A 15,288-nucleotide genomic window follows, 5' to 3' on the forward strand; every position below is an offset into this window, starting at 1 on the left:
TTTTTGAAAAGGCAGAATTTCGTATATGCCCTTGTTAAACATCTAAATATCGTATTTGTCCAACCTAAACTCTAAATATCGTATTTGCCATTCTTAATGTTTTTTAATATCATATATACCCAACTCTATTTTTCTGATAATTTTTATTGATTTATAATTCTTTTTCATAATCTTAAATCATTAAAATTAAAAAACCATTGTAATTGGACAATAATGCCCCTAGTCTAAATTACGATACATCTCAGATCAATCACGTTGATTGCAGCTCCATATGGCTTTACAACTTCTTCCTCCCTATCTCAGATCAACGTCGTATACTACATCGATCAACTACCAGTTCTTATTCAAAGCCACATACTACATCCGGGATTCAGGTATTCATCAGAAGGCAGAATATTCAATCATCTAGAATGTGAATTCCGTTTTTAGGGTTCCTAGTTTCAATTGTTCAAATTCTTTATAGTTGTGATCGGGATGAAGTAACATGAATATAGTTTCAATTGTTCAACTTCTTTCATGAAATATAGTTTCTAATTCCGGCATTTTCCATGGTATCTCTATTTGACATATGATTTTCCTCCAAAAGTTAGTGAAGAGCTTAATTTTAAATGCGGTTCTGACTATAAGGGTTAAGCACAAAAGCAGTAAGTCAAGTAGTCATCCATATTTGCAAAGTTTTAGTTTCAAATAACCAAACCAATTCTTTTTAACAGTTGAATTTTCTGTTTTTGTTTCATTATATCACATGTTCTTGTTTATGTTTACTGGAAAATAGGAGAAAATAAGCCTCTTAGGTGATGACATTAAGAAGGATGACCTCGGAGAGTTGTTTTAGATGTGACCTGAACAAGCAATTGACCACATGGGGTGAGAAAATGAAAGTAGATCTATCAAGTACTAATGCAGGGACTGAAAAATTAAATTGCCAAAAAAAGTTCAATTCATTTTGCTTATTAATCTGTATGTAGAAGGAAATTAAGATTGATTATAGTTGTGTTGTTTTAGTAAAGCAAGTACTAGTGAAGGGGCTGAAGATGTAAATCGTTAAAAAAAATTCAATTCATTTTGATGTTATTGTAGTATGTATGCAGATCGGAAGGAAGGTAAGCTTATACTTATAATTCTTTGTTCTTATGATTTTCATACAACAACAAGGAATAGCGACAACAGGGGAATATGAGGTTGTGGCTACGATCGTAAGTATACAAGCTGCGAAATTAAACCAATGTGAGATATCGAAGAAGTTGTGATGCCATATGGAGCTGCAATCAACGTGATTGATCTGAGATGTATTGGAATTTAGAATAAGGGCACTATTGTCCATTTACAATATTTTTTTCATTATAATGATTTGAGTTATGAAAATGAATTATAATTCAATAAAAATTATCAGAAAAATAGATTTGGGTATATATGATATTAAAAAACATTAAGAATGACAAATACGATATTTAGAGTTTAGGCTGGGCAAATACGATATTTAGATGTTTAACAAGGGCATATACGAAATTCTGCCTTTTGAAAATTAGATGGTACAGAAAGGGATAAAATTTATATAAAAAGAATATGCAATAATATATGATTGAATATTTGTGTTAAAGTTTATAACTTATGGTACCAAAATGGGTAATGTCACACTTGTGGCATTTAAAACTTACAAAACAGTTTTCTCGATTTATGTGTCATCGATCCTGATATTAAATAATTTTTCTGAAAATGATGAATGATAGAGTTTAGTTCAAGATCTCAAAAGTTCAAATAGATTAATTTTTCGAGTTATAGAACTCTAGGAATTAATCCAAAAAGGTCTGATTTTTTTTTTTTTACTTTTATAAATCTTTTTACTAAAAATACTTCAAGTGTGAAATTAAATAACATATTATGACCTGAGTCCAAAAACATTTTCGGAATTTCTATTTGAGGTGTGCAGGTCTCTCAATGGATAGAAACGGTTTTTGCAGTTTTAAGAAAATCAGTATTATATTGGTTTGGATTCTTAAAACGGTCGTATCTTTTGCATACGAACTCCGTTTTAGACGTTCTTTATATTTTCAGAAACATGGAAACATGTACTACGAGACTAGAAGGTTTTCTTTGCTCACAACTACTTGATTCGTTTGCCAGTTTATATATTTGGAAGTAAGATACCATCAGGTATCTTATAATAGTTGAAATGAACTCATTTATTTTTATAGAAGATGCACTAAAACTTAATGAGTCAAATTACAAAGAGATTTACTGTGAACTTGACCATTCACAGTCTTTGACCTAAATTCTGGGATGTCACATTACCTCCCCTTTAAGGGAATTTCGTCCCGAAATTATTAAGTTCTAGGATACTTTGTTCTACTATTAGTTCGTTCCAGTAGGGAGGGGGCACCGTTGAAAAATTGCAGATACTTTTGTTTCGTATGGCCCTCTCGTTCCCAAGTAAACTTCGGCTCTCTACGAGAGTTCCATCGGGAATTTACTATAGGTATGCATCTTTGTTTGAGGCTTTTGATTTCTCGATCCATGATCTCCCCCGATTCCTTCACGAAGTGAAGTTTAGTGTTGACCTGGATCCCATCGAAAGGAAAAACAAGGTTCTCATTAGAGAGACACTTCTTAAGATTACACATGTGGAAGGTATTGTGAACTTTGTTGAGTTCTTGAGGTAAATTAAGTTTGTAAGCCATCGGGACATCCCTTGCCAGGATGTCAAAAGGTCTAATGTGACGGGGGTTTAGTTTAACTCATTTTCCAAATCTGATGACACATTTCCATGTATGACCTTTAGTAGGACACGATCTCTTACTTTTAATTCTAAGGGTTTGCGTCTTGTGTCAGCATAGCTTTTCTGACGACTACGTGCGTCCTTTAATTGTTCCTTTATCTAAACAATTATCTCCGTTATTTCATGGATGATCTTAGGGCCAGTGTGTACACTATCTACAACATGCTTTCGGGCTAACCGGGTATCTCCAACTTCTGCCCAGCATATCGGAGAACGACATCTACATCCATACAAGGCCTTGAATGGAGTGACCTTTATGCTAGTGTGATAACTATTGTTATATGAAAACTCAACTAGTGGTGAGTGAGTATCCCATGAATTACTGAAGTCTATCACCTAAGCATGGGGCGTGTCTTCCAAAGTTTGTATCTTTATTGTTCTCTAGTCATCCGTATATGGATGATATGCAGTACTCACGTCGAGTTTGGTTCCTAGGAACATTTGCAATGATTGTCAAATTCAGAAAGTGAATCTACTATCTCGGTCCGAGATAATATATATATATATATATATATATATATATATATATATATATATATATATATATATATATATTGGCAGACCATGAAGCCTGACTATCTCCTTGAGATAGGTCCTGATGAGTTTCTCCATCTTGTCAGTTTCTTTGATGGCTAGGAAGTGGTCAGACTTGGTCAAATGGTTGACCACTACCCAAATAGTGGTTCTTGTAAACTTTGTTATGAAGTCCATGGTTATCTATTCGTATTTCCATTCCGGGATTGATGATTGTTGTAGTATACCAAATGGATTATGGTACTCTGCGTTGAATTTAGAGCAAGTCAAGCATTTGCTGACATAGGTGGCGATCTCTGCCTTCATGTTGGGCTACTAATAAAGATTCTTAAGATTGAGATACATCTTATTTGATTCGGGATGTATCAAATATCTCGACTTGTGAGCTTCATTTAGGACTAGACTCCTGACTTAATCAAACTTTGGGGTCCAAATTCAGTTCATGAAATATCGTGTTCCATCTTCTTTGAGGTTGGATTGTCTGTCCATTCCTTGCAGGTTTTCTTTTATGTGGAATTTTCGAGTTTAAGCTCTTCTAGTTGAACGTATCGAATTTGATTGGTGAGATTGGGGTGGATTGTTAGGGTTTGATCCTTTACACAGAGTGGCTTTTCTCGCTCTTTCGTGCTTAAAGTGTCTGCTATGATATTTGCTTTACCAGGATGATAACGAATTTCATATTTGTAATCATTTAGCAATTCGACACACTTTTGTTGTCTCATGTTGAGCTCCTTCTGGTTGAAGATGTGTTGGAGGCTTTTGTGGTCGGTGAACATGACACACTTCGTTCTGTAGAGGTACTGTCTCCAAATCTTTAAGGCAAACGTTACAACTCCCAAATCTAAGTTATGGGTAGTGTAGTTGGTCTTGTTTAGCTTAAGTTATATGGATGCATATGCAATGACTTTATTTATTTACATCAATATTCATCCCAACCCTTGGTGAGAGGCGTCGCAGAATACTACAAAGTCTTTTGTGCCCTCTAGAAGACATAAAATTGGTGCACTGCACAACAATTGTTTCAATTTCTAGAAGGTAGACTCTTATCTGTCTCCTCAATCGAAATTTTATCTTTCTGGGTTAGGATGAGAGGTTTGGCTATCTTGGAGAAGTTATCGATGAATCTCTGATAATAGCCTACAAGCCCTAAGAATTGGCGTATTTTGGTTGGCGTCGTTGGTGCTTTCCAATCCTTAACTGATTCGATCTTTGCGGGATTGACATGAATCCCTTTACTGCTGACCACAAGGCCGAGGAAATGCACTTCGTTAATCCAGAACTCACAATTAGATAACTTTGCATAAAGTTTCTCTTTTCTTAATAGTTCCATAATTAAATGTGAGTGTGTGTCCATGTTCTTCCTTGGTTCGTGAATATATCAATATGTCATCGATCACAAATTTATGTGAGTAGGGTTTACACACCCGATTTATAAGGTCCATGAATACGACTGGTGTATTGGTTAGTCCGAATGGAATAACCAGGAACTCGTAGTGACCATACTATAACGTCCGCAGATTCGGGCTAGTCAATTTAGAGACAATGAGCGTCAAAACTGAGTTTTGTAATGCCCGTGGATCAGGGCTAGTCAATTTAGAGACAATGAGCATCAAAAATGACTGTTTGATAAAAGATTATTTATAATGAATAATCTTAACTAAGTTGTAGTGGTCGTCACAAGGATTCCGGATATATAAAGATTGCCGAAATCCGAGTTATAACGAAGAAGTTATGACCCGTCGAAGTTTCGCGACAGAACCGGCACGACACAGCGCGACGTAAATAGTGAAATTATGTTATAGAGATATTTGGCCTTAGCGATCTAAATGAAATTCGTAGAATACGTTAAACCGAGAGCGTGCATAAAAAGAACGTCCAAATCTGAGGAAGTTATGATTTTTCTAAGTTTCAGCTTAGCAGTATGCAGCCCGAAGTTCGAATATGAGATCGAGGGATTTCTAGCCGAAACAATCTAAACGAGAATCGAATATCTCGTCGATAGTAGTTCAACGGTAAAAAGACAGACGAAAACGGACGTCGGATGAAGAAGTTATGAGTTTATAACGGAGTTTTCAGCCCTGGCCTACTAAAAATAATATAATAAAAATTAAAGTCAAAATTAGATGACGGAGTCTAAACGAGAGTTGTAGAGCATAATCTCACCTACACGTGGATATAAATAACGTCGAAAACGGAGCTCGTATGCGAAAGTTATGAATTTCTGAAGTTCGGGACGCGAACCCCAACACTGTGTTAGAGTTCACGACGCGAAAAAGGGGTTCATGACGTGAACTCAGTACTGACGTCTTCTGGAACCTGACAGACTGAACATCGCGACTACGCACCTAATGACGTCCAAGGCCACGACGTGAAATGATGGTTCACGATGTCAAAACTGAATTTTCAGCCCTATAAATAGAAATCGAAGGCAGCCGGTTTTGGTTGCTAATTTCTCAACCTCTCTCCTACTCTATTCATCCTTAAGCCATCTTTTAGCCCCCCGAAGCCCCAGTATCATCCCCGATACCCAAAGCGAGTCCCGACGCTCCGAAGATCCCGAGAAGAAAAGAGTTTCAAGCCGAAGCTCTGCCCGCGAGAAGCCCGGTGTGTGAAGATATCCCGGTTTCACCAAAGAATAGTACTTGAAGAGCCGTAGTGCTGTCCGAGCATCGTCTAATCAAGTGAGTGTATAGTTACTTTCTTCTAACACATAAATATGAAGTGTTTGCCATGAAATACGTGCTATCTGTTATATATTCGGTAGAACAGGGGTAGAACAGGGGTAGATGAAATAGTTGGTGTGTGATGAAAGATGATATGAGTAAACTTTGGCGACTATGCGACGTAGTGCCTATTGAGTAAACCCTGGCGACTATTCGACGTAGTGCCTATTGTATAAACCCTGGCGACTATGCAACGTAGTGCCTATTGAGTAAACCCTGGCGACTATGCGACGTAGTGCCTATTGAGTAAACCCTGGCGACTATGCGACGTAGTGCCTATTGAGTAAACCCTGGCGACTATGAGACGTAGTGCCTATTGTAAAAACCCTGGCGACTATGAGACGTAGTGTCTGTCGTGTGAACCTTGGTAACAATGGACTTTGGATAAATTCCTTAGGTCAATTCTTAGGAATGAATGGATGAAGGATAGTTGATTCTTAGGGTAAATCCTTAAGAAATAAAGGAGATATGGGGATGGGTAATTGGGTTGATTGTTTGATGATTGAATATAATAATTGTATTATTGTGGGTTGAAAGGTGATGAATTCGAAGTACAAATTGAAGAACAAATGTCAAAGAAAGAAGAATTCAAGAGCTCCATTGTGGTATCTTAAAGTTGTAATTCTCTAGTTTATGTATGCTTGGGTGGCTTTACAAAAATACCTTGAGGTTAAAAAGATTTTATGCGGATGGATTCGGAAGGATGCATAAAATGAGCATTGTTCAAAAGAAGTGGGCGGGTGTTTATGAGGATTGTGAGTATTTAGAATTGAGGGGGGTTACTTAGGAAACATTTTAGACACAAATACACGCGTTGAGGTCTTGGCATAATGGCTGAGCTGGAATTGGATTGTTCTATGTGATGCTAGTGATAAAGGTTTACGTTAAAATAAGTAGATTTGCTTGAGGGCAAGCAAATCACAAGTGTGGGGTATTTTGATATTGCCATATTTATACATATTTTTAGGCAATATTTATTTACATGTTTATTGATATTTTGGTTATTTGCATGGACTTATGGTACTTATAAAGATAAATTGTTATTTGCAGCCAAAGTAAAGCATTTTCGAAGAAAGGGACCAGAATTGACAATACTTGGAACATTGGAGACTTGGAGTACAAAAGTTGAAGAAATTCACGGATTTAACTGATGTCACGACGTGAACTAGAAGGCCACGACGTGGCATGAGTATTCCAGAAGATAAGCATATGCGAAGCAAGAATCCTTGCCTGATACGGATAACTCTCAAATCGCGACGTGGAGCTTCCTGCCACGACGTGAATCACGGCTTTCGGGAAAAGTATAAAAACTCTTGGCCATTACGATTGAGAGGACTTTTGGCTGATAGAAGGAAGACCTGGAGACGATTTTCAGAGAAAAAGAAGTTTTGGAATAGGGTTTCAACACCAAGGAAGAAGAAGTTCATACTTTGATTCATAGTTTGGTACACTTTATTATGTTCTTGATTATGGATTGTGTTTGTTTATTTACTAGGATGTCCAACTAAATCTAGCTGCTTCTGTTAGCTAGATGAAGCTGGAACTCATGGTTTTATGTAATTAAACTAGACTTTACTTGTTGGTTATGTCTTGTGTTCGATTGGTTTACCTAGCATGCTTGACTTGTTAATTTAATTGCTTAAACTTCTTATTCTATGTAGTTAATGACCATTATTCTGCATGAATTTGAACACCTAGTAATTTAGTGAACATTAGATTATTAGAGCTAAGATCAAACCAATCTTAGTTAAGCAATTAATTATTAAATTAGGTTGTGTTAGAGAACTCAAATTATGACTGTAATTGTGTTTTATCAAACCAATCTTACATAGCTTCAATTCCATTTAATAATTGATTTTGTGTTTGTGACATCCCCAAAATCACGGCCAGAAAAGACCGGTTTCATTTATGCTTTTAAATAAAATCAAAGTAATCCATTGATTAAAAGAGTTGCGAAATTTGTTCCCAAAACAAAATATGATATGCATTTATCAAAGCATTTCATAAAGAAATGTATTTTTCATTATATAACAAAATCTCGGGATGTCATGTTCCGATACAGACCAAAAGCATAAACAATACAAAATAGACCTTGCAACAATTACATATAACAACAGGTCTATAATCCAAAAAATATCTTGACAATGACATCCAACTTATGCCCTTGCGCCACTACCTGTAATACAAAGAAACTGAGTGGGTCAGACTTGGGAGCCTGGTGAGCATATAGGGTTTTCAACCCACAATAAATAATTATATTTAATTTCACCAACCAACAATAACCCGATTACCCATTCCCGTTATCCTCACTTTATGTCCCTAAAACAACAACTATTACAAGGGACCTAATCTAGGATTTTCATCAGGACGGACATTACTGTAAAGGGGCTTCCTTAGCAATAGATGTCCTAAAGGCAACCATGAGGGGGATAGAGTACACAGGTTATGAGCCTGCTAGTGTTCCACTGGACTGTCTAGAATGAGTCCGTGGTCGTCATCCATACTCCGCTAGATGACTAGATCAACAACGACATCGAGGCCTCTCATCATTTTATTTCTTCACACACCAACTGTCTACCCATGTTCTACCCAACATATCAATAGATAAAATATATACATTTATATACAGCTTAAAGCCTGTACAAAACATTCATTCAACAAATAGTTCAAATAAACATATAATATATAAACATGTAGCACGTATTTTATAAACAATACTTCATATCTATGTGTTAGAAGAAAACGAATATACACTCACCTGATAAAACAATGATCGGACAGCACCTCGTCTCTTAAAATAAACTTTTCCGATAAAACCGGGATGTTTTTCTTGAAAACCGGGCTTCTCGCGGGCAGAGTTTCGGCTCGGAAACTTTACTTCTCGGGATCTTCGGGACTTCGGAGCTTGCTTCGGGGCTCGGGAATGATACCGGGGCTTCGGGATAATTCCGGCACGAAAAACGAGGTAAAAATGAGAGAGAAATGTAGAATGGAGCAAAAGATCTCGGCTGCCCTCGCATCCTTTATATAGGGACTGAAGCCTCGGCGTAATGCTCAGTACGCGAGGCGTACGCTTCGGAAATCGTCACTGCATGCGTCATCGGAGCACTCGAGTGCGAGGCGGGTCACGCTTCGGTGTACGCTGGGCGTAGTTCGGATCAGATCAGCAACTCCTTCGGATAAGCTTTGGTATGCGTGCCACGATCTTCAAAAATTCATAACTTTCGCATACGAGCTCCGTTTTCGACGTTCTTTATATCCACGCATAGGTGAGACTACGCTCTACAACTTTCGTTTAGACTTCATCGGCTAATTTTGACTTTATTTTTATTATATTATTTTTAGTAGGCCGGGACAGGAAAACTTCGTTATAAAATCATAACTTCTTCATCCGACGTCCGTTTTCGTCTGTCTTTTTACCGTTGCACTACTATTGAAGAGATCTTCAATTCTCGTTTAGATTGTTTCGGCTAGAAATCACTCGATCTCATATTCGAACTTCGGGCTGCATAGTGCTAAGTCGAAACTTAGAAAAATCATAACTTCCTCATACGAAGTCAGATTTGGGCATTCTTTTTATGCACGCTCTCGGTTTAACGTATTCTACGACTTTCGTTTAGATCACTAAGGCTAAAAGTCACTCTATCGCAATTTCACATTTTACGTCACGCAGCGTTGTGCCGGTTCCGTCGCGAAACTTCGACAGGTCATAACTTCTTCGTTATAACTCGGATTTCAGCATTCTTTATATATTCGGAAACCTCGTTTCAAATACTACTACATTATCCATAGATATCGGCTTTATCTAACATTTCATTTTGACGCTTATTTTTATTCTTAATTAAATTAAGACACACAATTAAGCACAAAACACATAATACTCAATTAACACGTTCTTATTATTTCAAAATGAGTTTACAAAGGTTAACCTAGACTATTACAACAACATTAATGCCTAGCCCTAGAAACACAGGCGTTACAGTGTTAACTATTGTGTGACCATACATAGATTTACATGAATTGATTAAAGTTAGTAGATTTAGAACTAAATTGCTAATACTATCTTAATTGGTAACCAACGGTAATTTTCATAGCTAATTTATATTCCATTGAGTGAAGGTGGATTCGAACTAACAGAAGAGTTTGTTTATTGATTGAGTTTGTGCTAAAGAATTAAGTTCATCAAAACTTGTAAAATTAGATAAAACCCCTTTCTTTGTTAATAATTAGGTTAATTTAATAGTAAGTAGATTAATTAGTCAATACCGTTCCCTGTGATCGACACCCGACTTACCCAAACTATTCTATAATTTGACTAGGTACACTGCCTAGGTGCAATTAGTTAGTTAAGGTAGTTAGGTTATAAATATAAAATTAGGTGTAACTATTTGTACACATCAAGTTTTTGGCGCCGTTGTCGGGGACCGGCTTAGTAATTACTGGTTTATTTGCTTTAAATTAATCGATCCTTTTTGTGGAGTAAAACCTGCAAAGAGTTATTTTTTTTCAGTTTAAATTTTTTCTGCATTACAGAACTCACGACGTGAGCTTTACAGGCTCACGACGTAAGTCCTGTGATCCCCGTTTTCTTAGTTTTTAGTCTGTCTTTCTTAGTTCAGTTTTACGTTTTTTTTGTTTTTTTTTTGTTTATCTTGCAGAAGTACATGACCAGAGGGTCCAACACACCTTTGGTGCCACCCCTTGAAGATCCAGATTCTGCCCTTCACAAAAAGAAAGATAAGAGCGCGAAAGAAGATAACACACCAAAGAAGACACCCTTACAAGAACTCAAGTCAGTGTTCTCAAAGAAGTCGGGGAAGAAAACGGGAGAATCAAGTTCATCTTCAAAGGACAAGAGCAAAGTTGAGAGCATCTATCAAATACCGATCCCAAATGAATCCGAATACGAATTTGAGACCGATTTTGGACTATTTACAAGTGAACCCGAAGACGAGCAAGGAGACGGGATTACAAACATTGAAGAAATGTCCATGGGAGCTTATAAGAAGCGAATTCGAGACGATGTTGGTCCCGGTTTAGTACAACCCGCAATTCCAGCCACTGCCACATTCGAGCTGAAGGGACATATCCTCACTGCACTTAAGGATATTCCATTTTATGGAAAAGATCATGAGGATGCTTTTAAGCATCTAGATGAGGTCAATGACATTGCAGATTATTTCAATGTCCCAAATGTGAATAGAGATACCGTCTTGCTAAGGATGTTTCCCATTACTTTTAAGGGAGCTGCTAAGGACTGGTTAAAAGCACTACCACCGGGTACAATCACTACATGGGATCAAATGCGTGAGCAGTTTTTAGACCAATTTTGCCCACCATCCAAGATAACTAAACTCAAGAAGGCAATAGCCAACTTTAAGCAACAACCGGGGGAGTCATTATACGAAGCTTGGGAGAGCTACAAGGGGTTGTTAAGAAATTATCTTCAACATGATCTAAATGTTCAACAAGAGATGTCTATTTTCTATGATGGGGTCAATGTAATGACAAGACAACTCCTTGATTCTCAAGGGCCATTGACAAAGAAGAATCCAAGGGAGGTCAAGGAGTTAGTTGAAGAATTCGCAAGACACTCTCGTGAGTACCACAACCCAAGACAAGATGGAGCAAAAGGTAGTGGGGTTGCACATTCTGAAGAAATGGCTGCTATGATGGCTATGCTAAATACTATGGACCGGAGATTGGCCCAAATGGACCAATCAATTCATGCAATTAAAGTTGGGTGTGAACGATGTAATGGACCACACTTGACTAAAGATTGCAACTTGGATGAGTATGGGAACAAAAGGGCTCAAGTTTGCTACTCGAGTGGGGATAAGTATGATGAGGATTGGAGAAAACCAAAGAGAGAGTGGCTGCCATATGATGAATACAAGAAGCAAAAGGAAGAGAAATTTAAGCAGACAGGCCGAGGCTTCTATCAAAAAGAGCAACCACCAGCCGAGAACAAAGTAAACTTGGAAAATATTTTGACCCGATTTATGGAAGCATCCGAGAAAAGGCATGATGATACCGATGCAGTGCTAAAGGAACACATGAATATGATGAAAGAACAACACAAAATGATGATTGACCAGCAAGCTTCATTAAGAAATCATCAAGCATCGATTCATAGCTTAGAAGTCTAAGTTGGTCAACTCACTACTTTGGTGAACAACAAATTATCCTCACAACTTCCCGAAAAGAAAGTTGTACCTCATGTTATGGCTATTGATACTGAAGAAGAGGCAATCTCTGAGTTTTTGGAGGCACTAGAGGTGGAACCAAAGCAGCCCGATCCAAAGCCGAAGAAACCGAAGCTCGAAAATGAAGATGTTGCTGAATTACCAGACTCACGTCGTGAGCCCGCTATGCTCACGACGTGGACCTGGTCTGAACAGAAAAGTCCAGATTTTGTTCCGGCTTACTGACCGCCTTTGCCGTTTCCATCCCGACCTAATCTCAGTCCACTGGAAAGGGAACATCTGGAGTTTATTCAGCAAATAAAGGGTATTCCTATTAATACCCCTGTTATTGATTCACTCTCAAAAATTCCAGAATACGCGAAGTTCCTACAAGATCTTGTAAACACTCGTCAGCAACTAAAGAAAAATTCTAAGGTCATTCTTAGTGAGCAAAGCTCAAGAGCTTTATTGGGAGAGATACCTAAGAAGATGGGAGACCCTGGACACCTCACTCTTCCGTGTGAGTTTGGAAATAATTTGAAGACTTATGCTTTAGCTGATTCCGGGGCTAGCATAAGTTTGATGCCATTTTTATTCTATCAAAATCTGAATATACAGAAAATAAAGGCTACAAAGATGACCATCCACATGGCCAATCGCTCGGTGACGCAACCAAGGGGAATCGTAGAAGACATCCTTGTTAAAATTAGGAAGTTTGTTTTCCCAGTTGACTTTGTGATTATGGATATGAAGGAGGATGCAAATGTCCCGATCATTCTTGGTCACCCTTTGCTAAATACGGCTGGCGCTTTAGTTGATGTTCGTGAATCCAAGATTACATTGAGAGTTGGTGATGATAAGGAAGATTTTGGAATACAAGATGGGTTTCAAGGATATGATGTTAATGGTGAGGTGTTCAATATTGATGAAGATAATGAACTTGAAGAATTAGAAAAGCTCATGGAGGAAGAAATCAAGACAATTCATCAAGTCAAACGCACTAAACCAAGAGCATCCGTCCTGTTTTTAGTTGAAGTCATTGCCAACATGAATCCAACTTCTTGGGTAAGTAAGGAAAGTGATGAAATATTGAGTGATGATGACAAAGACGAGGTAACTTCCAAGGAGACAAGTCCAATGGTGAAGGAAGAAAAGATTCCTATGGAGTTGAAAAATGAAGAGAACTTGGAAACAAAAGGGACAAAAAGGAAGTTTGACTTAGAAGAGACGAAGGCTAAAACGGAAAATTCGAAAAAGGCATAAATTCGACGAGTCCAAGCATACAAGAGGCGATGGAAGGAACATAAAATCCAGCTGGTGATGGACTTATCTGGAGATTCAACGTAGGAGGCACGGAGTCTGGCTCACGACTCCATCAAAAAGAAGCGCTTCTCGGGAGGCAACCCGAGTTTGGTTTGCATTTTCTTTTCTTTTCTTTTTAAGTTTTTGAATTTTAGATTAGGAAAGTTATCAATTCATCATCTAAAAACTTTTAATTGGTAAAAATTAATTGTGAGGTACTTAGGAATTAGGTGGACAACAATTAGAATAAACAAACATTATTAACTAAATTAATTTTTGTGTCCAGACTACATTCACGTCGTGGGCATTTGCACCACGCCGTGGTCGTAGATGAATTACGGGGACTGACTTAGAGTAGCCCAAATCTTATATGCCCACTAAGTATACATGAGATGGACCAGGTTTTTTTAGCCCAATACGAAAACCACGCCGTGGTATAGCTTATCACGACGTGGCCTTTAAAAGTTAGGGGGGACCAGTTACATAAACACTTTGACCCACCTTCCCATTTGTTTATTCACTTGCACACGAACGGAAGCAGTCCCCACAGCCGATTTCCTATACTTTTCTTCCAAATTGCTTGCATTTTCTTGTCTTTTAACTTCATCCGGTAAGTATTTCATCTCCTAATTGTTGCTATTGTTCATATCTTATGCATTTTGGTGTTTAGGGTTTATATAGATTTCAAAAATCCATAAATTGGTTGAATTGGTTCGTGTTTTCAGTTTTCATGGCCTTAGATTAGTGAGATAAACAAACCCCAAGTATGATTTTGGCTAAATTTGGGCTGTATGATGCTCGATCCAGTATCACGTCCCCACTCCGCTCCACGACATGGAACACTAGCCCACGTCGTGAATCCTGGGCGTCCAGTATACTGTTTCATTTTTAATTAAATACTTTGGGTGTTTTGTTGTGTTTTGGTTTGTTTTTGATTTCAGGCATGGCTCCTAGACCTGCTGTTCAACAGGAGGGAAACGACCCGATCGATGTGGCGAGCATTCACCCATTGTATCGGTTTCCACGGAACATTTCTCGGGCATTATTGACCACATACGAAAACCGTTTGGGGTGGCTTTATAACAGGGAGTTTGCAATAGCACCCATTGTGGATTGGGGATGGCTGCGTGGTGTGGGCATGGTTACGGAATTGGAGAGGTTTTGGACAAAGGTTTACAAGGGGGTTGATTTTTCTTTTACATGTCACGGTTGGAGGAACTTGTTTACCATTCAAGAACCCGTTTATCGGGAGTTATCGGTGGAATTTTTCTCTACCGTAATCTTTGAAGAACAGACTATGGACTTTGATTATAACCGGGCACTTGTTTTCCGGTTAGGTGGGGTATATCGAGAATGTAGTCTTTGGGAATTTGCTTGGCGCATGGGGCTATATACAGAAGTGGAGACTCAATCTCCATTCTTTGTACCCTTTTTACTTGGGTGTGTTCGGGATTTTACTCCCGGCATTATGGACGTTCAGTTTTGGCGAACTATCTCCAATCACGAGTACAGTACTCGTGATTCTAGTGAATCGCAAATTCGGAATCCTGTGTATCGTTTTCTTCATCGCCTTGTCACCTTTTCGATCAACCACAAGCACCATGGTGATAAGGTATCCATTCAGAATTTGTTATTTTTGTGTAGTATTGTTACTCCCGGGGTTTGTTGTGACCTTCCTTACATGCTTGCTCGATTTTTGGGGAAGAAGGCGGCCAATTCTAGGGTCGGGAGTCCGATTACGGGTGGACATTTGGTCACTCGCCTTGCC

The 15,288-nt window shown here is 38.2% G+C and overlaps 1 non-coding gene across 1 annotated transcript; it reads right to left on the reverse strand.

The window, feature by feature from the left end:
* Positions 1 to 11,384: 11,384 nt before the first annotated feature.
* On the reverse strand, positions 11,385 to 11,491 carry LOC145123067 (small nucleolar RNA R71). The gene has a single exon (XR_013714947.1). It is a non-coding gene; the product is annotated as a small nucleolar RNA R71 (small nucleolar RNA).
* Positions 11,492 to 15,288: the final 3,797 nt, after the last annotated feature.

The sequence above is a fragment of the Lactuca virosa genome, chromosome 6 (assembly GCF_052849685.1).
Source record: "Lactuca virosa cultivar CGN04683 chromosome 6, Lactuca_virosa_CGN04683_v6, whole genome shotgun sequence".
Classification (NCBI taxonomy): Eukaryota; Viridiplantae; Streptophyta; class Magnoliopsida; order Asterales; family Asteraceae; genus Lactuca; species Lactuca virosa.